This window comes from Bos mutus, chromosome 17 (genome assembly GCF_027580195.1).
Source record: "Bos mutus isolate GX-2022 chromosome 17, NWIPB_WYAK_1.1, whole genome shotgun sequence".
Lineage (NCBI taxonomy): Eukaryota > Metazoa > Chordata > Mammalia > Artiodactyla > Bovidae > Bos > Bos mutus.
The window spans coordinates 41,508,625-41,533,315 of record NC_091633.1 but is presented as its reverse complement, the minus strand read 5'-3'; positions in this window follow the sequence as shown (position 1 = coordinate 41,533,315).

Here is a 24,691-nt window from a genome sequence, read left to right as displayed (position 1 = left end):
TTTTTTCTTTCCTTATTTTTTTAAATTAATGAGACAGTGTTTCTCCTGAGGAGCTGGGGATAGGGAGTAGAAAGAGTGTGGCCTTTGTTTTGTTTTTCCTGAGGAAGAGGACTTGTATTAATACTATCTCATGATGTTGCTGGTAGTGAGTTATTGTTGAATAAAGGATGGGTGTAAAACCCACTGGACCTGAATGCTTGGAATTTATTAATATAACACTGAGCTCTTTCATTCGTAGAGCTGTATGGGCATATAGTTCAGACGTAAATGATCACAAAGGCTAATTTTGAGGGGCAAAGTAGAATTGCATATCCCATTTGCTTTGGCACATCGATTAAAAAGCCAGATGTTAAGAACAGATGTCAGGGAGCTATTTTTCATATGCCATGGTTTACAGTTATGAACTCTCCATTTATCACCTCAGATGGGAACAGTTAATTTGACAGTGAGTGCTTTGGTTATTAGCCAATTTCAACATGAGTCCTTGGTTTTTGAAATCTGATGTACAAATATGTGATAAAAGACTTACAATGGAAGCACTGTTAACTTGAATTTTGTGCTTTAGAGTTTACCAATGTATATGATGTGGTAGAAATGAATGTTCGTTCTTCTGGTGAATGAACATAAATTCAGTATTGGCAAATAAATAATGTAAATGTTATGACTGAAATACAGAATGGTTAATCCAAATGTAAATCCTAAATAAGCAAAAGTCAGACCTTATATAGGTGAGTGGCATAGTGGGTTTTGCTTATTTGTTGTATTTGATTGTAATAACAGAGTTCATTGAAATAATTCTGGCTATGTTTGTGTTAAATATATTCTTGGTGTTGGTTTCAAAATTTTGCTCTATTATGAAGTAATTATGGTATAGAGTGCCATATTTCAAATTGTTTGTTTGCTTTGTTGAAATAACAAGTATTTTAAACCAGTAATTTACTATAATCTACAAAACTTAAGCAACAGATAAAAATAGCATAATAATAATTTTGAAATGCATATGAACAATATTTGGAATATTAAAAAGTACTTCTATATATCTTTATATTTTCACATGAACTTTATGAGATAAATAATTATTTTTACTTTATTATTCCTAAGGCTAGGAAGGATGGAGATGGAATTTCAGGTTTTTTTTTTTTTTTTTCCCATTTTCTATACTGTTTTTTTTTTTTTTTCCTTACTATATTTCACTCCCTCTTCTTCAATTCAGAACTCAAAAAATAATACTTCAATCCAGGGGTTTAAAAATGTATCGTTTGGCCTTTGGAGATCTGATCAATTTAACCCCTTTCCAAATTGTTACCTAAACTGATGACTTTGGTAAGTGCAATAGAAATTAGGTTAAATTACCCTTAACCAACTGCTGGATTAACTGAAACTCTGCATTTTCTCTGTAACATACTATCTGACCCAATAGCACACTGAAACCTCTGTATTTCTGTTCATACCACATTAACTGTGTGCTGAGTATAAGTCAGTATTGTCTTTTCATGATTCTTTGTACTATTAATAGTTGCTTCTGTTATATTAGTTGAATATTGTATAAGCCAGTGAAATATGAAAACTAACAATTATTTATATGAGAACTAAGTGGAATGGTTTGAAATGTTAAATCAAGGTTAGCTGCAATAAAACAGTGTACCTGAAAACTTATGATTATTGGGGGAGGGTATTATATAATACTAGAAAACTTTTGCATTCAGTTTGATTTGCATATACTTTTACAAATTCTAGTTTCTCTTTAAAATGGCAAGAGTAGATGGTACCTTTTGCATATAACTGTAGTAATAAAAAGGATAATTTTATAAGTAACTGCAAACTGTAGATCAATTCTTCAAGAAGGCCTTTTTTCCCTACCATATACCACTTCTGTGTTTCAAATTAAAATTAAATGTTTAAATTATGATTATATTGCTTATTAATTCCAGATTTAGCTTCTTTTTACAATGATTTTACCAATGCCTGATCTCAAATATTCCAGATATGAGCAATTCACTTATTTCTAAATACCTAATATTGACTTATTAAATATCTGTTGGCTAGCCCAGGGTCCATATCAGAGTGATAGTTGTTCATGGAGCCCCAGAGTAGACTTGCAGAGGTTTCAAAAGTCCCCATGGACTGTAGCAACCAGGCTTCCCTGTCCATCACCAACTCCCAGAGTTTGCTCAAACTCATGTCCACCAAGTCAATGATGCCATCCCACTATCTCATTCTCTGTCATCCCCTTCACGTGCTTTCCCAGCATCATGATCTTTTCCAAGGAGACAGTTCTTCATATCAGGCAGACAGCATTGGAGTTTCAGCATTAGCATCAGTCCTTCCAGTGAATATTCAGAACTGATTTCCTTTAGGATGGACTGGTTGGATCTCCTTGCTGTCCAAGGGACTCTCAAGAGTCTTCTCCAACACCGCAGTTCGAAATCATCGATTCTTTGGCATTTAGCTTTCTTTATAGTCCAACTCTCACATCCATACATGACTACTAGAAAAACCATAGCTTTGACTAGATGGACTTTTGTCAGCAAAATAATGTCTCTGCTTTTTAATATGCTGTCTAGGTTGGTCAAAGCTTTTCTTCCAAGGAGCAAGTGTCTTTAAATTTCATGGCTGCAATCACCATCTGCAGTGATTTTGGAGCCCAATAAAATAAAGTCTATCACTATTTCCATTGTTTCCCCATCTATTTGCCATGAATAGGATGCCATGATGGGACCAGATGCCATGATCTTCGTTTTTTGAATGTTGAGTTTTAACTCAACATTAAGTTAAATGTTTGAGTTAAATTGAGTTTTTCACTCTCCTCTTTCAATTTCATCAAGAGACTTTTTTGTTCTTCTTCATTTTCTGCCATAAGTGTGGTGTCATCTGAGTATCTGAGGTTATTGGTATTTCTGCTGGCAGTCTTGATTCCAACTTGTGCTTCACCCAGCCAGGCATTTCACATGATGTACTCTGCATATAAGTTAAATAAGCAGGGTGACAATATACAGCTTTGACGTACTCCTTTCCCAAGTTGGAACCAGTCTGTTTTTCCATATCCAGTTCCAACTGTTGCTTCTTACCCTGCATACAGATTTCTCAGGAGGTGGGTCAGGTAGTCTGGTATTCCCATCTCATGAAGAATTTTCCAGTTTTCTGCAATTTTCTACATAGTCAAAGGCTTTGGCATAATCAGTAAAGCAGAAGTAGGTATCTTTCTGGAGTTCTCTAGCTTTTTTGATGATTCAGCAGATGTTGGCAGTTTGATCTGGTTCCTCCGCTTTTTCTAAATCCTGATTGAACATCTGGAAGTTCATGGTTCACATACTGTTCAAGCCTTGCTTGGATAATTTTGAGTGTTACATTGCTAGCATGTGAGATAAGTGCAATTGTGCAGTAGTTTGAACATTCTTGGCATTGCTTTCCTTTGGGATTAGAATTAAAACTGACCTTTTTCAGTCCTGTGGCCACTGCTGAGTTTTCCAAATTTGCTGGCATATTGAGTGCAGTACTTTCATAGCATCAATTTTTAGAATTTGAAATGGCTATACTGGAAGTCCATCCATTAGCTTTATTTGTAGTGATGCTTCTTAAGGCCCATTTGACTTTGCATTCCAGGATGTCTGGCTCTAGGTGAGTAATCACACCATTGTGGTTATCTGAGTCATTAAGATCTTTTTTGTATAGTTCTTCTGTGTATTCTTCCACATCTTCTTAATATCTTCTGCTTCTGTTAGATCCATTCCCTTTCTGTCCTTTATTGTGCCCATTTTTGCATGAAATGTTCCCTTTGTATCTCTAATTTTCTTGAAGAGATCTATATTTCCTTTCTACTGTTTTCCTTTCCTATTGTCTTTCCTATTCTATTGTTTTCCTCTATTTCATTGCATTGATCACTGGGGAAGGCTTTCTCATCTCTCCTTGCTATTCTTTGGAACTCTGCTTTCAAATAGGTGCGTCATTCCTTTCCCTTTGCCTTTAGCTTCTCTTCTTTTCTCAGAAATTTGTAAGGCCTCCTTAGACAACCATTTTGCCTTTTTGCATTTGTTTTTCGTTTGGCTGGTCTTTATCCCTGTCTCCTGTACAGTGTCACGAACCTCATTCCATAGTTCATCAGGCACTCTATCTATCAGATCTAGGCCCTTAAATCTATTTCTCACTTCCACTGTATAATCATAAGGGATTTGATTTAGGTTATATCTGAATGGTCTAGTGGTTTTTCCTACTTTCTTCAATTTAAGTCTGAATTTGGAAACAAGGAGTTCATGATCTGGGCCACCGTCAGCTCCCGTTCTTGTTTTTGCTGACTGTATAGAGCTTCTCCATCTTTGGCTGCAAAGAATATAATCAATCTGAATTTGATATTGGCCATCTGGTGATGTCCATGTGTAGCGTCTTTTCTTGTGTTGTTGGAAGAGGGTGTTTGCTGTGACCAGTGCATTCTCTTGGCAAAACTCTGTTATTAGCCTTTGCCCTGCTTCATTTTGTACTCCAAGGCCAAATTTGCCTGTTACTCCAGGTATCTCTTGACTTCCCACTTTTGCATTCCAGTCCCCTATAATGAAAAAATACATCTTTTTTGGGTGTTAGTTCTAGAAGTTCTAGTAGGTCTTCATATAACTGTTCAACTTCAGCTTCTTTAGCCTTACTGTTTGGGACATAGACTTGGATTACTCTGATATTGAATGGCTTTCCTTGGAAACAAATAAAGATCATTCTGTTGTTTTTGAGATTGCATCCAAGTACTGCATTTTGGACTCTTTTGTTGACTATGATGGCTACTCCATTTCTTCTAAGGGATTCTTGCCCATGTAGTAGATATAATGGTCATCTGAATTAAATTTTCCCCTTCCAGTCCATTTTAGTTCACTGATTCCTAAAATATCAATGATCACTCTTGCCATTTCCCGTTTGACCACTTCTAATTTATCTTGATTTATGGGCCTAACATTCCAGGTTCCAATGCAATATTGTTCTTTACAGTATTGGACTTTACATCCATCACCAGTCACATCCACAACTGCTTTGGCTCCCCTCTCTTCATTCTTTCTGGAGTTATTTCTCCACTGATTTCCAGTAGTATATTGGGCACCTACTGACCTGAGGAGTTCATCTTTCAGTGTCTGTCTTTTTGCCTTTTCATACTGTTCACTGTGTTCTCAAGGCAAGAATACTGAAGTGTTTTGCCATTCCCTTCTTCAGTGGACCATGTTTTGTTAGATGTCTCCATCATGACCCATTTTTCTTGGGTGGCCCTACACGGCCTGGCTCATAGTTTCATTGAGTTAGACACAGATATAATCCATGTGATCATTTTGATTAGTTTTCTGTGATTCCAGCTTGTCATTAAAAAAATATATTTCACTCTCATATAAAAATTTCTTTAAATGTATTTTTCTGACTAAAGGGCTAAAAATCATTGGTTAGGATAAACACACAATAGTAAAATATTTTTACACACATTAATTTTGAAACTTAAATGCACACACAGTTATTTTATATCAACTCTGGTTAAATCCCTGGAATATTTAATCTTCAGTTATACATCTAAACTTTCTCTTTTGGTCCTTCTAGCACCTAGTTATATGGCAGAAAAGTGCTTATTTTTGCACACAGATATTAATGATGATTACTAGAGGTAATCTAGTAATGATTATTATTAGAATAATAATTCAGATTATTTTGTTAATTTAAATTTGGCTCTGTTAAAAATTCTATAATTCTATTTTATGATCCATATAAATATGACCTTGGAAGGGAAAGCATATAACGTAAAATAAAATATAATACCTATCAGTTCTTAGATTTTGTTTTTTCATCTGCAGTCCTGCAAAACACATTCCATTCCTATCCACAAGTTAATTTCTTAAAGTTTTCTTAAGAATTTTATCTGCATGAAAATTTTCAGTTACTGTGAAGTAACTCGAAATTTCTCCAAAGATATTATGATTAAATTACCAGGGAAAAGTCTTACATGCTTGGAATTTCAGAATGATTTGGACAAGCAGCCAAAATCTTTGTCATCAAATCTGTGGTTACCAAATATAGCTAGACAATTTAATGCTGTTTTTGTGCTTTACATTCCTCAATTCTGTGACAGAAAAATCAAGATTGTACACATATCTATGTGCATAGCTAGTGAGGCCATATTGACTGAATTGACCCAAGATGAGAAGGGAGACTGTTTGTCAAGAAAAATGCCGGGTTTTTTTTTTTTTTTTCCCTAGAATTTTCTTGCTATTTACTTGTCTACTAATTTAATCAGAATGTTCAAACAGTGTACAATTGGCCTTCTGTATCTGCAGGTTTCCCATCAGTGGTTTTAGCCAATATTGGATCAAAAAATCTTTTTAAAAATCCAGAAAATTCCAAAAAGCAAAACTTGAATTTGTGTTTACATGGCATTTACATTGTATTTATAACTATTTCCATAGCAATTACATTGTATTACATATTATAAGTCACTTCAGTCGTGTCTGACTCTTTGTGGCCTTGTGGACCATAGCCCATCAGGCTCCTCTGTCCACAGAATTCTCCAAGCAAGAATACTGGAGTGGGTTGCCATACATTCTCCGGGGGATCTTCCTGACCCAGGGATCAAATTTGCATCTCTTAATCTCCTGCATTAGCAAGTAGGTGTTTTACCCCTATCATCACCTGGGGAGCTGTAGAGTTGATTTAAGGTTTAAGGGAAGATGTGCATGGGTTATATGGAAATACTATACCATTTTATATAAGGGACTTGAGCATCCATGGATTTTGGTATCTGCAGGGGTTCCTAGAACCAATTTCCCTTAGATACAGAGGGATGACTATATATGCAAATTAAATCAGAATTCATTGAGAAGTTCATTTTTTTCTCTTCTTTTTAAAAACTTTATTATTAATATTATCATTCTCTTTTAATGCAGTTTTAGGGTTCACAGCAAAATTGAGTGAAAGGTACAGAGATTTCCCATCTATTCCCTGTCCCCACACAAGTACAGCCTCCTTTATTCTTAACATGCTTCACCAGAAGGTACATTTGTTATGACTGATGAAACTACATTGGTACCATAAACAAATGGTTTAGGTTTTGAAACAGTAAGTTCTGATGATCTACTGTGTACCTCATATATAAGTGGACTCTTTAAAATTTGTGAAAAATACATGTAGCAATCTTTGTACAGAGAGTCCTCTTCTGTTGAATTATTTCTGTTATTTAATTTGGGAAGGTTGTAGATTCATAGGTTCAGTCACCATCTTAACTGGAAATTTCCATCAGGTGTTCTAGACACTTATCATATTTTAAGGTGTGTGTGCTTAGTGGCTCAGTTGTGTCCAACTCTTTGTGACCCAATGGACTGTAGCCCACCAGGCTCCATTGTCTATGGGATTCTTCAGGCAAGAATATTGGAGTGGGTATCCATTCCCTTTCCAGGGTATCTTTCCAACCCAGGGATTAAACCTGGGTCTCCTGCATTGTAGGCAGATTCCTTATCATCAGAGCCACCAAGGGGGTATGAGCGAATTTGAAAATGTATGCAAAGTAATGAAGAGGTTAAGGATATAGAGACTAGATTATATTTAATAATCAAAGAAACTGAATACATTTCCTTTTGGTAAAACTGCTTGTGAAGGCATGTCTTCAAATATGTGGAGGAGTGTCATTTCAAGTGCAGATTAGACTTAACTGTTTGAAACTCCAAATGGCTGAGGGAACTAAAAATAAAAGAACTGAATAGGAAAACAGATTTTAGTGTAAAAATGACATTTTTAAAATTAAAATAATCCAAAAATTGAAAAAATGCCGCATGAGATTGTGGTGTATTTCCTTTTGTGGTATGAGAACATACTTTAATTTCCATTCTTTTAAATTTTGTAAAGTGTGTTTTATGTGCCAGAATATGGTATACCTTGATGACAATTCTGTGTGAGATTAAGAAGAATTTAGATTCTGCTGTTAATGGACCCCCTGGTGTCTCAGTGGTAAAGAATCTGCCTGCCAATGCAGGAGAAGCAGGTTCAATCCCTGGGCCAGGAAGATCCCCTGTAGAAGGAAATGGCAACCTACCCCAGTGTTCTTGCCTGGGAAATCCCATAGACAGAGGAGCCTGGCGGGCTACAGTCCATGGCATTGCAAAAGAGTCAGACATGACTTAGTGACTAAACAACAGCATGGCAGTTTGACTGATAGTGATATTTAGATCCTCTTCATCCGTATTCATTTTCTGCCTGCTGAACAGTACTGACAGAAGGCTGTTGAAGTCTTCAGTTGGAGTACTGCATTTGTCTACTTCTTATTTTAATGCTCTAAGTTTTTGTCTCACGTATTTTGCTCTCACCTTTTAGATGGATGCAGGTATAAGATTGTTCTGTCTTCTTGATAAGTTGACCTCTTTGTCAGTTTGTCATTCTAATCTTTATTCTTGATAATGTTCCTTGTGTTGAAGTCAACTGTGTCCGAAATCAGTAGTTATTCCAACTTTCTTTTGATTAGTGTTATTGTGGCATATCTTTCTCCATAAATTTATTTTTAACCTGTTTAAAGTCATTTTTTGTTGGCAACATAGAGTTGGGTCTCACCTCTTAATCCACTCTGAAAAACTGTCTTTTAATTGGTGAATATAGATCATTGACATTTAAAATATTATTGACATATTTGGATTCATATCTATCATGTTTGTAACCGTCTTATACTTGTGACTTTTATACTTTGTCTTTTCCCCTCCTCACTCTTTTTCTGTAGCTTTAATGTATATAATTTGATATAATTCCATTTTATTTTATAATATTTTATAGCATGTCAATTACATTTCCTTTTATAAAATTCTTAGGATTGCCCCAGAATTTGTAATATCCTTTTTAAAATAACCTTAACCAGTTTAAAATTATACAATACCACTTCCACGTGTTGGAAATATCCTATGAAAGAGTATTCCCATTTTCTCTCTTTTCTCCCATTTTCTCCCTCCCATCCCTTGTGACATTACTGGTATTCATTTCATTTATCCAGATGCTATAATCACCCAATACATTGTTACTATTTTTACTTTAAGCAAACAGTTGTTTTGACGATCTTTTAAGAAAGAAAAAGGGGCTTCCCTTGTGGCTTAGGTTGTAAACAATCCATCTGCAATGCAAGAGACCTGGTTCAATCCTGGGTTTGAAAGATCCCTTAGAGAAGGAAAAGGCTACCCACTCCAGTATTCCATGGAGAATTGCATGTACTATATAGTCTGTGGCATCACAAAGAGTCAGATACAACTGAAAGCGACTTTCACTTTCTTTCTTTCTTTAAGAAAGAAAAAAATGAAGGATTTTATATTACTTTCATTTATTCCTTCTCTAATGCTCTTCATTTCTTTATATGTTAATAGATCTAATTTTCTTTCTCTATATCATTTTTATTTTCCTGAAGACTTTCTAAAACATTTCTTGCAAGGCAATTCTACTGGTGATGAATTAGCTTAACTTTTATTTGCAGACAAAAGTTTCATTTCTTCTTCAGTTTTGCAGGATAATTTTACTGAATGTAGAATTCTAGGTTGATGGCATATGTTTTTCTAACACTTAATTTTTTCCTACTCTATTCCTGCTTCCATGGTATGAGAAGTTACTCTAATTCTTATGTTTGTTCCTCTGTAGTGAAGATTTTTCCCCTCTCAGGCTTTTTTCCCCCAAGAATTCCTTTTTCTCTTTCTGATGTTTGAATATGATATGTTTTTAGGGTTTTGTTTTTTTTTGTACAGGAGTGGTATTTATACCCTAGGTACTCTTTGATGTTTCTAAATCTGTGATTTGGTATCTGTTATTGATTTTTTAAAAGCTCTAAGTAATTATTACTTTTTGTGACCAGTCCTCAGAGATAGAATGGAACCAAAACAAAATTTGATACAAAAGTTGATTCTAATGATAACACACACACACACACATACAAAAGAAAAGAGAGTATGACACGTTTTTTTTCTCCTATAACTAGGCTGTCTGGAAAGAGCAGGAGAACTCCCTAGAAAATGGTAGAATGGCTTGTGAGAGCTTGTGAAAGGGAATGCTTTGGAATTTTTGTGTGGTTGGGTGAGAGAGGCAGGATGAAGATTCCCGCTTGTGGAGGGAGTTTTCTACTAGCCCCGGAGGAAAGGGCACATAGGCTTATTCAGATGTGGAGGAGAAGGCGGGAGAGGGGAGGTGAGGCTTAAAAGATGTCAGTTAGATGCATTATTATATTACTTCCAATATTTTTTTCTGGTCCATTCTCTCTTTTTCTGATATTCAATTGTGTTTATGTTACAACTTTTGAAATTGACTATTTTGGAAGTTCTGTTGTGATTTCTTTTTTTATTCTATTTTTTTGTTTTGTTTTTTTCTATCTATACTTCAGTTGAGAGATTTCTATTGACCTAGCTTCCCTGGTGGGTCAGCAGTAAAGAATCTGCCTGCCGACACAGGAGATGCAAGTTGTGAATTTGATCGCTGGGGCAGAAAGACCCCCTCGAGGAGGAAATGGTAAACCACTCTTGCCTGGGAAGTCCCATGAACAGAGGAGCCTGGAGGGCTACAGACCACAGGATTGCAAAGAGCTGGACACGACTGAGTAACTAAACAACAAACCATCTTCACGATACTTAGTCCTTCCTGAGTTCTTTCTCAGTTAAGTCAAGTTGCTGAGCCTGTCAAGAACATTCTTCATTTCTGTTATAGTGTTTTGGATTTCTAGCAATTAAAAATTATTTCTTGGAAGGATATATTATATACAATGGGAAATATAGCTAATATTTTACAATAATATAAATGGAATATAACCTTTAAAAACTGTGAATCATTATATTGTACACCTTTTCATACTGTAAAATAAACATAGGAAAACAATAGAATGGGAAAGACAAGAGATCTCTTCAAGAAAATTAGAGATACCAAGGGAATATTTCATGCAAAGATGGGCATAATAAAGGACAAAAGATATGGACCTAATAGAAGCAGAAGATATTAAGAAGAGGTGTGAAGAATACACAGAAGAACTATACAAAAAAGATCTTAATGACCCAGATAACCACAATGATGTCATCACTCACCTGGAACTAGATATCCTGGAGTCTGAAGACAAGTTACTATGAGGAAAGCTAGTACATGCGATGGAATACTAGCTGAGCTATTTCAGGTCCTAAAAGATGATGCTGTGAAAGTGCTGCACACACTATGCCAGCAAATTTGGAATATTCACCAGTGGCCACAGGACTCGACAAGTCAGTTTTCATTCCAATTCCAAGGATGTGAATGGAAAGAGGCTGATTCATGTCCAACTCTTTGCAACCCCATGGACTATAGAGTCCATGGAATTCTCCAGAGCAGAATACTGGAGTGGGTAGCCTTTCACTTCTCCAGGGCTATCCCAAAGAAAGGCAATGCCAGAGAATGTTCTAACTACCACACAATTGCACTTGTCTCACATGCTAGCAAAATAATGCTCAAAATTCTCCAAGCTAGGCTTCAACAGTGCATGAACTGAGAAATTCCAGATGTTCAAACTGGATTTAGAAAAGGCAGAGGAACCGGAGATCAAATTGCCAACATCTGATGGATCATAGGAAAAGCAAGAGAGTTCCAGAAAAAAATCTACTTTTGCTTTATTGACTATGCCGAAGCCTTTGACTGTCTGGATCACAACACACTGTGGAAAATTCTTAAAGAGATGGGAATACCAGACCACCTGACCTGCCTCCTTGAGAAATCTGTATGAAGGTTTAGGAGCAACAGTTAGAATCTAACATGGAACAATGGACTGGTTCCAAATTGGGAAAGGAGTATGTCAGGCTGTATATTGTCACCCTACTTATTTACCATATATGCAGAGTACATCATGCAAAATGCTGGGCTGGATGAAGAAAAACGGGAATCAAGATTGCTGGGAGAAATATCAATAACCTCAGATATGCAGATGACACCACACTTATGGCAGTAAGCAAAGAGGAACTGAAGAGCCTCTTGATGAAGGTGAAAGAGGAGAGTGAAAAAGCTGGCTTAAAACTCAACATTTAAAAATGAAATTCATGGCATCTGGTCCCATCACTTCATGGGAAATAGATGGGGAAACAATGGAAACAATGACAGACATTATTTTCTTGGGCTTCAAAACCACTTGGATGGTGACTCCAGCCATGAAATTAAAAGACGCTTGCTCCGTGGAAGAAAAGCTATGACCAACTTAGACAGCATATTAAGAAACAGAGATATTAGTTTGCTGAAAAATGTCCATCTAGTCAAAACTATGGTTTTTCTAGTAGTCATGTAGGATGTGCGAGTTGGACTATAAAGAAAGCTGAGTGCTGAAGAATTGATGATTTTGAACTGTGGTATTAGAGAAGATTCTTAAGAGACCCTTGGACTGCAAGGAGACAAAAGCAGTCCATCCTGAAGGAAATCAGTCCTGAATATTCACTGGAAGGGCTGATGATGAAGTTGAAGCTGCAATACTTGGCAACCTGATATGAAGAACTAACTCATTTGAAAAGACTCTGATCCTGGGAAGAATTGAAGCCAGGAGGAGAAGGGCATGACAGAGGATGAGATGGTTGGATGGCATCACCAACTCGATGGACTTGAGTTTGAGTAAGATTCAAGAATTGGTGATGGACAGGGAATCCTGGTGTGGTGCAGTCCATGGGGTCACATAGAGTTGGACATGACTGAGAGACTGACTGAGAGACTGAACTCATATTGTATACCTGTAACTTATATATTACTATATAGCTACTATACTTCAGTTTGAATAAAAGAAGAGTAGAATGGTCCAAGGAAACAATGTAAAAACAAATTGTTATACATCTGTTTTTTTACCATGTTGTTTTCTATTTCTGCTAGCCCTAAACACGTTAATCATAGTTGATTTAAATTTTCTATCTGATAATGCCAATATCTGTAGTATTCTCTTACATCTATTTCTGATAATCACCTTTCCTCTTCAAGCTCTATTTTTACTTGCTCTTAGTCATTTCTTGCCTGGAAAATCACATGGGTGGAGGAGCCTGGTAGGCTGCCTTCCATGGGGTGGCTAAGAGTCAGACACGACTGAGTGGCTTCACTTTCACTTTTCACTTTCATGCACTGGAGAAGGAAATGGCAACCTGCTCCCGTGTTCTTGCCTGGAGAATCCCAGGGATGGGGGAGCCTGGTGGGCTGCCGTCTATGGGGTCGTACAAAGTCAGACACGACTGAAGCGACTTAGCAGCAGCAGCAGCAGCAGCAGCAGGCATTTCTTACAATTTTGTTGTCGAAAGCTAGGCATGTTTTATTGCATAATAGGAGCTGAGCTAAATAGTGTGGGAATTTATGTTACCCTGACTAGGAGTTAGACTTTGTTTAGTGTTTGCTGTATTATACATGCTAGAGCTATTTATTATATGTTTCTAAGATCATTGTTTCGTCTACCTCTTGACTTTGGGCTTTCTTAAGCATTCCTCATCAGTGTGATTGAAGCTCCTTCATCTATAATCTACTCTTTTTAAATTGGGTTCCTGTTGGCGTGTAATGAAGTTTGGGGGATAGGAGCATTCTTTAATCTTCCACCTGTGTAAAAATGCTTTAGTTGCCTGTGTTTCGAGGCTGTGATCTTGGCAAGTGTTTCTTCAGTGATACAGCTTTAATCTCCTGACCCTCTTATATCTGATATCAGCTTTTCCAATTCATTTCTTTGAAGCCTCAATCCTGTTAATAAATATATTTTCTTTTTTTCCTTTAGTGACTAGAGGGTGCTAGAATGGGAGAATGCCCCTTTTTTCACCTGTGAAAAGACTACAAACAAGTCTTTTTCTTTTAACAGTAGGCTTTTGTTATGAAGAAGGCTTTTCATGTTTAACAATGATTGCTGCTGCTGCTAAGTCTCTTCAGTGGTGTCCTGTCCAACTCTTTGTGACCCCATAGACGGCAGCCCACCAGGATCCCCCGTCCCTGGGATTCTCCAGGCAAGAACACTGGAGTGGGTTGCCATTTCCTTCTCCAATGCATGAAAATGAAAAGTGAAAGTGAAGTCGCTCAGTCGTGTCCAACTCTTAGAGACCCCATGGACTGCAGCCTACCAGGCTCCTCAACCCAAGGGATTTTCCAGGCAAGAGTACTGGAGTAGGTTTCCATTGTCTTCTCTGTTAACAAGGATTATTCTTCTTTTATCCCTACCAGAGCCACAAGGGGCCATTCTGAGATATTCACCTGGTTGGGTTCAGGGAGGTAAAGCGCATGAAATTGTGGGACCTTCTCTAAGTCTGCAGTACCTAGGAGTTTTTCATCTTAAGCTAGTCCACATTTTTGTTATTCAGTCTTTAAGTCACGTCTGACTCTGAAAACCCATGAACTGTAGCACGCCAGGCTCCCCTGTCCTTCACTATCTCCCAGAGTTTGCTCAAATGTATGTATGTTGCATTGGTGATGTTATCTAACCTTCTCTACTGCCTATCTATCCTCTGCTGACTTCCCCTTTTGCTTTCAACCTTTCCAAACATCAGGCTCTTTTCCAAAGAGTCAGTTCTTCGCATCAGATGCCCAAAACATTGGAGCTTAAGTTCACCATCAGCCCTTCTAAAGAATATTCAGGGATGATTTCCTTTTGACTGCTTTGATCTTCTTGCAGTCCAAGGCACTCTCAAGAGTCTTCTCCAATATCACCGTTCAAAAGCATCAATTCTTTGGTGCTCAGCTTTCTTTATGATCCAACTGTCGCATCCATACATGACTACTGGAAAAACCATAGCTTTGACTCTGTGGACCTTGGTTGGGAAAGTGATGTCTCTGCTTTTTAATACACTGTCCAGATTTGTCATAGCTTTTCTTCCAAGGAGCACTTTCCCCCCATCTATTTGCCATGTGTAATGGGACCAGATGCCATAATCTTAGATTTTGAATGTTGAATTTTAAGCCAGCTTTTTCATTCTCCTCTTTCACCTTCCTCAAGAGGGCCTTTACTTCCTCTTTACTTTCTGCTGTTAGAGTAGTATCATCTGTACTGTCCTTTAGAAATTCATCAAAATTACCAGTTAAGTGTTTCTGCTAGTTCATGACTCCAGTAGTTTCCACTCTAGGTACATTGACCTTGGTTGTATCTCTCAGGATAATTTCGTCTCTCCAAATTCTAGGGTAGCAGTTTGCCCTACAATCTAATTTATTTTTATTTTTGGCCTTGCTCTGCAGCATGTGGGATCTAATTTCCCTGACTAGGGTTCAAACCCTGCCTCTTATAATGGAAGCACATGGTCTTAACTACAAGACCACCAAGGAAGTCCCAACAACCTCATTTCTTGATGACTTCAAGAAGTCATTGATCTTCTGTTTATCTGGCTTTTGTTGTTGTTGCATGAACAGGAGTGATGACTTCCAAGTTCTTTACAAATTGGGGCTAAAATCTGGTCCTTTGTTTTTAATGATCAGAAGAAGTTTAAGATTAAGGAAAGGTTTAAATTCATGTAGTTCATAAATTGGAGAAGGCAATGGCACCCCACTCCAGTACTCTTGCCTGGAAAATCCCACGGACAGAGGAGCCTGGTAGGCTGCAGTCCATGGGGTCCCTGGGAGTCGGACACGACTGAGCAACTTCACTTTCACTTTTCACTTTCATGCATTGGAGAAGGAAATGGCAACCCACTCCAGTGTTCTTGCCTGGAGAATCCCAGGGACGGGGGAGCCTGGTGGGCTGCAGTCTATGGGGTCGCACAGAGTTGGACACAACTGAAGTGACTTAGCAGCAGCAGCAGCAGCAGATCATAAATAGTATTGGAAAATAGTAAAGACTGTCTTTTCAGCCTCAGAATATTTGTGTCTGTTTTCTCTTCTGCCCTTAATTCTCTTCATTGTTTCCTCATTCTCAGATCTCCTCTTAAAAGTTACTTCCTCAGAGGTGCCAGGAAGATATAAAATGCTTTGGGCATAGACTCTGTAGTTAACCTGCATGTATTTGACATCTAGCTCCATCACTTACTAGAGGCTAACCTTTAGCACATTCCTTACCCATTCTCTGCCTTAATTCTCTCACTTGTGAAATAGAAACAAGAAGAGACTTACCACATTAGTAAGTTATTTAATTCTTTTGAATAATATGTGGTACGTAGTTAAGCACTCTACAGGTGCTACATATGTTGAATGAGGGGACTACAGTGAGGGTAACTTATTGTATGTCTCCATCATGAACTTCATTTCAGGTCTTACTTTGAATAATCAGGAAGTAATACCTTGTAAAGTGCAACAATTTATAGGACCATTAAATTGATGTTAGCCATCATACATTTTATTCTGATTGTCATAATCTTTTGATATAGTTTGGGCAGATATTACCTTTCTCACTTTATAAGGACTTCATTATCTTGATAAAATTCCAACAGGAAGTAGCTGAACTCGCACCTCAGTCTATGCCTTCTTTCTGTGTACAGTAATTATTCTATATCCTGTTCACCTTGGCAGATTTTAATGAGCTCTTAACCATATTCATGTTATAGTTTAATTAGTGTCCCATTATATCTGAGAGAAAGTAATGAAAATAAGAATTAAAAATTACTTTCATTTTAGCCTTCAATCTTCCTTTAACACTCTGGGCAAAGCTGTGGTTTAATTAATTAATTAATTAAAGTTTTTTTCTCTGCTGAAATGCACCTTAGAAATCTCAGCATTTAGAAAATGATGATAATTATATAGAAAATGCAAGTCTAACCAGCATTTCTGTTCACAACACCTAAGAAAACGAAGGTGACTATTTTGAAGGAAACTGAGATACATTCTAAAGGAGATCAGCCCTGAGTGTTCTTCGGAAGGAATGATGCTAAAGCTGAAACTCCAGTACTTTGGCCACCTCATGCGAAGAGCTGACTCATTGGAAAAGACTCTGATGCTGGGAGGGATTTGGGGCAGGAGGAGAAGGGGATGACAGAGGATGAGATGGCTGGATGGCATCACCGACTTCATAGACGTGAGTTTGAGTGAACTCCGGGAGTTGGTGATGGACAGGGAGGCCTGGCGTGCTGCGATTCATGGGGTCGCAAAGAGTCGGACACGACTGAGTGACTGAACTGAACTGACTGAGTTACTATATAATTGTCCCAGTTTTCACTTCATCTTAAATTTGTGTATGCTACATAGAATCACTAAAGATTTCACAAGTATTACATTAGATTTAATACATAGCTATGGTAAATGTAATTACAGCTTACTTTCCAGGCCTATGTTATTGTCAACAGTTTACAATATTCTACATTTATGTCAGCTTTTGTTACCAGATGCTTTGCTATGTTCATTTGCTATCAATCTACAAGTTAGCATCATTAATATTATGGATTTCCAACTTGATAATGAAATAATTAATACATGGAAGAAGGAATAGGTTGTTAAATAGCAACCATGATCAAATTATTTTATTTTTTCATAAACTTCTTCATAATCTATTTTTATAACCTAAACTGCTTTAGATGTTTTAAGAGCAGGACATTGTGCTACTGTTCAGATTATTAACTCACTCTGGATGGGTCCTTTAATGTCACGCTACAAGAAGAACTTGTTCTTGATCCAGGGGGAACCTCAACACTGAACCAAATCTGTAAGCCAAGAAGAAAGTAGGCCCTATATCTTTGTCCTAATTCTGTCAAATTGGTCACACTTCTATTACACTTGAGAAGAGTTGACAAATTTGTAGTGCATTTTCCAAATGTCACACTTAGCTAAGAACAATTTATATCTTTTGGGTTTTCCAGTAAGGCATTTTATTCTACTTTAATATTTTTGGCTTCTCTATCTTGCCTAAACAAAAGGCTAGGAAAAGGGAAATTCACAGTTTTAACAATGAAAATGCTCAGTTGTTTTGCCAGCTCTTCTGGAGAACACAGACTTTATTTTCCAGCTGTATAAATTATATACATTTCATTTTACAGTACACAGATAGAAATTTTTTTCGTTGCTGTATAAACAGACAAATTAAACTGCTATTCAGGCTTGCTGAATCAAGAACCACAGGTCTGTATTATTTGCTGTCTTTTTTTTTTTTTTTTCACTAGCTAAACACTTTATTTTATTTCCATTCACAATGAAAAATTTTAAGAGAAAAAAATTTTTTTAAGTTTTCTGTGAGATCTGATAATGTTTTAGTTTTATTTTTCAATTAATTGTTGAGAACTGTTTATAATTCTCTAAAGGATGGATGCATTCTCATAGTTCATGAAATAGATTTCAAAATAGGTTTCCAGGATTTCTAGGGTCATTGGGAAGTGCCTCAGGGTTACTTCGGGCTTCCCTGGTGGGCTCAGTGGTAAAGAATCCACGTGCCAATAGAGGAGACTTTGGCTCGATCCCTGGGTTGGGAAGATCTCCTGGAGAAGGGAATGGCAACCCACTCTAGAATTCTTGCCTGGAGAATCCCATGGACAGAGGAGCCTGTTGGACTACAGTCCATGGGGTCACAAAGAGTTGGACATAATTTAGCAACTAAACAAGAGCAACAGGGCTGCTGCAGAGGTGGAGAGAGGATTGTGGAGGGGAATAATGAGTTATGGGTTTTCCAGTCCTATCGCAACCTGAGTAGGTGGTGCTTTATAATATTTATTTTGTTACTAGAAAAAATTTAAGAATTCTGCTGCTAAAAAAGCAACACAAATTTGAGGTCCTCTATTTTTTTGCAGGTGATATTTGTTTTTAAATGATGTGATATTGGGGGTATACTGTGTCAGGAAACAGCATTAAAAACAAGTGTGATGATTTACTCTCAGACTTTTAGAATTTTTAATAGGGAATAAAAATTTTAGGAAAATGTTAAGGTTGAAAAGAAACATCTTATTTCATATATTTTTATGTATGGGAGGATGTAAGGACACTGGAATTTCTATTCTGCAAGGAAGCCTGTGAACATCCACTTGGTGATTGTTCTTAGGAATTGCTGTCCACCATATATTGATACTTAAATAGCCATGTTGTTCCCTCAATACTTGAAAGTCTATTCAACTCTAAATACCCAGAAGAAAACACCAGATTTTCATCTGAAATTACTAAAAATTGGAGCAACCATTAAATTACCATAAGGTGACATTAAGAATTTTCCCCCCAAATAATTTTAGTTCAATATTTGAAAAGTATTTAAGAAATGTTGCTTTGCTAGCAGATGATTTGTATTATAGAAGTACGGATGGGACCTCCATAATTAATCTGTGGACAGCTTTCCTTTGCTTGTCTTTTTGCTCAAAAAAAATTCTTTTGTCAAATTTCAACCTTTAACCTTAAATTTCATTTTACTGTGAGGCCTGCCAAATTCTCATCAAGGCAACAGAATATAGATACAAAGGAAGTATAAATTATTATCATTAATAATCTGTCCTGTTCTTCCCCCACCTCATTTAAACTAATGGACCATATGTTGCCATTTTCTTTCAACTGTATCCAAGAATATTTCAGAACAAAAGAGGAGAAGAGATTGTAAAATGTTATATGGCCACAACCTCACATTTATTTTCCAATTAAGACAAGGAAAGTAATGATAACTGTGATACTTTTCATCTGTCTCCATGGAAATATTTTTTTGATTAAAAATAGGGTAATCAAATTTTTGTTTTTTAAGGTTGCGAAGGAGAAAAATACTTTTGAAACTGTTTCAAGGATTTCTAAAATTTAAAGGACAAACATCAATAAAACTTTGTCTCTCCTTTACAGTGTAATTACAGCTGATTTTTTTTTTATTTTACTACATAATTGGCCAAGTTTTCATTTGTCTGTGAATCTTGTCATCATTTTATGTTTGTTATGAAGGCATATATAGTGTTGAATTTGTAGAATATGCTTTCCAGGCAGTAGGGAAAATAGAAGTAGCAGAATCATAGCAGTTGGGTGTAGATTCTTTTCAGGAGGCAACAGGCAGTGGAGAGAAACTGAGCTGCTTATAGTAAAGAAGAATGGAAACTGATGTAGGGATTTTGAATGTTTCAAATCATATATGTCTGAAAGATTGGGGCAAAATTGAATAGACTCTTGAGGAAGAATTTAGCAAACATAAGGGCGAATATGATTGAGGCACAGAAATTAGGTTCAGAAAACTTACAAGGGTAAGCAGAAAGAGGTGGATCTCTGTGTGCTATGGTAGTAACTCAGTCTATCCAAGAATTCAAGTCTTGCTGGCTCTAAGCTGGGAGATCAATACAACACATCTTTCATAACAGGTTTCAGGAGCCTCATTGTGTTACTTTCATTGGAGAGGAGATTCCCCAGATTTGGCAATGCTATAACATGATGCTGAGGCATAGTCTTCATTTCCCTCAGTCTTGGACTTTGGAGGATTGTTATGTGAGTTAGAATATCTGCAGAGTGATTAGGGGCAAAGCTAAAGAAATGCTTCACTTTTTTTTTTCATTTTCAGTTGCTCTTATGAAGTAACAGAGAGGTGTGGCCAGGATAGTGGATTAGGAAGACCCTGAGCTCACCTCTTCCCATGGGCATACCAAATTTACAATCATTTACAGAGCAGATATCAATGAGAATAACCTGAAGCCTAGAGGAAAAGATTTCCCAGAACTAAAGATATGAAGAAGGAACCACAGTGAACTGGGTAGGAGGGACAGAGAATGTGGTATAGTGAAGACATACACCTCCAGGTAGCTGACCCCAAACATAAAGGTAATCACAGTTACAGAGGTTCTCCCCAAGGAGCAAGGGGTCTGAGCCCTGCATCATGCTCCCTAGTGCAGGTCACTCTCCTGGGAAGACGAGTTCCCAGAACATCTGGTTCTGGTGCCAGCAGGAATTACTTTCAGGAGAGCCAGAAGGCTGTAGGAAATAGGCTGCTCTTAATGGATGTGTGCAAAATCTCACACAATCTTGAGTCCCAGCACAAAGGTAGTCATTTGAAAAGAGCTTGGGTCAGCCCCACTTGCTAATCTTGTTTAGCCTCCCAGAGAGGCCCAAGGCACCTGGAACTCCCTCTGGGGACACAGATGGCTATGGCAACAATTTTGGGGAGCTTGTTCAACTGTGACGACATTGGTGATGGCAAGCACATTTGGAGCCTTCTTTCTAGCTTATTGGGGCTTCCCTGGTGGTTCAGATGCTAAAGCATTTGCCTGCAATGCGGGAGACCCAGGTTCGATCCCTGGGTTGGGAAGATCCCCTGGAGAAGGAAATGGCAACCCACTCCAGTACTCTTGCCTGGAAAATCCCATGGACTGAGGAGCCTGACAGGCTACAGTCCATGGGGTCACAGAGTCGGACACGACTGAGTGACTTCACTTTCACTTTCTAGCTTACTAGTGCCAAGGGTCTTATCCATTTAACAGCAGGCCAACGCCATCCCCAGCCTCACCTGGCCACAACTAGCCACCCTGGGACTTGGTCCTGCTCATCAGTGGCCTGGCACCAGCCCTGGCTCCTCAGCACCCACAGCCAGTTGTCCTCAGGACCTGACTCTACCCACCAGGAGGCCAGCACCAGCTTCCCTGGGCTGTGTATTCCGCTGACCCAGGACTCAGCCCCACACACCAGTGGGCCTGCACTAGCCCTGGAACCCTTCAGCCCCTGCAGCCAGCAGCTCTAGGAATTTCTCCCATCCATTATTTTTCTCAATAAGCATGGAACAAAAGCAATCTGAGGCATCAATGCTTATATCAGACAAAATGTACTTTAAAACAGACTGCAACAAGAAGCGTGGAAGGGCATTCCATAATGAGAAGAGGGTTGATCCAAAAAATGGTATAACAATTGTAAATGTATATACACCCTACATGCTGCTGCTGCTAAGTCACTTCAGTTGTGTCCAACTCTGTGCGACCCCATAGACGGCAGCCCACCAGGATCCCCCGTCCCTGGGATTCTCCAGGCAAGAATACTGGAGTGGGTTGCCATTTTCTTCTCCAATGCATGAAAGTGAAAAGTCAAAGTGAAGTCACTCAGTTGTGTCCAACTCTTAGCGACCTCATGGACTGCAGCCTACCAGACTCCTCCGTCCATGGGATTTTTCAGGCAAGAGCACTGGGGTGGGGTGCTATTGCCTTCTCCATGTACCCTACATAGGAAGACATAAATATACACAGTAAATATTAACAAGCAGAAAGAAAGAAATTGAAAGCAGCACAATAGTAGTAGGGAAGTTGAATATTTCTCTTACATCAATGGATAGAGCATCCAAATAGAAAATCTGTAAGAAAATACTGGTCTTAAATGATAGTTTAGGCCAGATGAACTGAATAGATACATATAGAATCTTCCTTCCAAAAGTAGCAGAATACACATTCTTTTCAAGCACATGTTGAACATTCCTCAGGATATAGCACATGCTAGGTCACCAAAAATGTCCCAGTAAATTTAAGAAGGCTGAAATTATATCAAGTATGTTTTCTGACCACAAAGGTATAAGATCAGAAATCAACTATAAGGAAAAAAAAAAAAAACAAGAAAAAACTGCAGAAAACACAAACATGTGGAGGCTAAGTGTTAGTTGCTCAGTCTTCCCAACTCTTTGTGACCCCGTGGACTGTAGCCCACCAGGCTCCTCTGTCCATGGGATTCTCCAGGCAAGAATACTGGAGTGGGTTGCCATGCCCTACTCCAGGGGATCTGCCCAATCCAGGGATCAAACACACATCTTTTACATCTCCCTGCATTGGTGTTCTTTACCCTCTGAACCAGCAGGGAAGCCCTGTGGGGGCTAAACAGCATGCTAAAAAACACTAATGGGTCACATAAGAAATTAAAAAAAAAATACCTGGAAGCAAATAAAAATGGAAATACACAATGCAGATCTTTGAAATGCAGTGAAAGCAGTTCTGAAAAGGAAGTTTATAGTAATACAAACTTACCTAAAGAAATAAAAATATTTTCAAGAAAACACCCTAGCTTTACACCTAATGGAACTAGAAAATTAAGAAACAAAACCCAAAGTTTATAGAAGGAAAGAAATAATAAAGACCAGAGCTGAAATACACCAAATAGAGACTTAAAAAGCAATAGGAAAGACAAATGAAACAAAGAACTGACTCTTTGAATAGGTAAGCAAAATTGATAAACCTTTAGCCTGACTTATCAAGAAGAAAAAAGAGACTAGGCATAGATAAATAAAATCTGAAATGCAAGAAGATTAGTTACAACTGACATCACAAAAATACAAAGAATCGTGACAGTACTATGAACAATTATACACCAATAGAATAGATAACCTAGAGGAAATGGATAAATTCCTAGAAATGTATTATCTTCCAAGACTGTATCAGAAAGAAATGGAAAATGTGAAAAGACCAGTTGTGAAATTGAACCAGTAATAAAAAAGACTCTCAACAAACAAAAGTACAGGACCATGAGAATTCTGTCAAACAGTTAAAGAAGAGTTAATGCCTATCCTTCTCAAAATTTTTCCAAAATTTGAAGAGGAAGGAATGCTTCTGAACCCATTGCATGAGGCCAACATAACACTGATGTCAAAAGCAGACAAAGACACCACATCATTTATAAAGACTTGCAAAAAGTAGATACAGAGGAAACATACCTCAAAATAATTAAGGCCGTATATGACAAACCCACAGCCAGCACTATACTCTGCATTGAAAAGCTGTAACCATTTACTCTAAGATCAGAAACAAGACAAGCACACTCCTTCTCACCACTTTTACTCACGCCATAGTATTGGAAGTCCTTGCTACAGCAATCAGGAAAGGGCAATGAAAGAAAATAAGCAAATGGGACTGTATCAAACTAAAGATTTTGAAAAGGAAACTATTAACAAAGGGAAAAGATAGTCTATTGAATGGGAGTAGATATTTGTAAATTATATTTCTGATAAGGGCTTAATATCAAAAATATATAAAGAATGCATACAACTCAACATTAAACAAACAACTTAAAAAAATAAATTGGAAGAGGATCTGAGAGGATATTTTTCCAAAGAAGGTACACAGAACAGACACATGAAAGATGCTCAAAATCACTTCTTATCAGGGAACTGCAAGTCAAAACCATGATGAGACGCTATCCCACACCTGTTGGAATGGTTATCATCCAGAAGCCAACAAATAACAAATGTGGTGAGGATGTGGAGAAAATAAAACTCTGGTGCACTGTTGGTGTGATTATAAATTGGTACAGTCACTATGGAAAATATTATGGATGTTCATAAAAAAATTAACAATAGAACAGCCATAAGATCTAGCATTTTCACTCTGGGTATTTTCCCAAAGAACAAAAATCATTAATTAGAAAAGATATATGCACTCCAATATTTATGGTAGCATTATTTACAATAGCCAAGATATGGAAGAAATCTGTTTCCATTATCAGCTAAAAGGATAAAGAATGGTATATATAAGAATAGAATATTACTCAGCTATAAAAGATTAATGAAATCTTGCCATTTGATACAACATGAATGGATCTAGAAGGTATTTTGCTAAGTGAAATAAGTCAGAGAAAGGAAAATTTGATGGTAAAGAATCTGCCTACCAATGCAGGGGATGTGGGTCCGATCCCTGTGTCAGGAAGGTCCCCTGCAGAAGGATATGGCAACCCACTCCAGGATTCTTGCCTGGGATATCCCATTAATATAGGAGCCTGGCAGGCTACAGTCCATGAGGCTGCAAAGAGTTGGACATGACTTAGGGACTGAACAACAACATGATCTCACTTACACTGGAAATCTAAAAACATACAAACAAAAAATGTGAACAGACTAATCAGATAGATATAGAGAACAAACTGGTCGCTGCCAGAAGAGGTGAGGGCTGGTGGGTGAAATCTGTGAAGG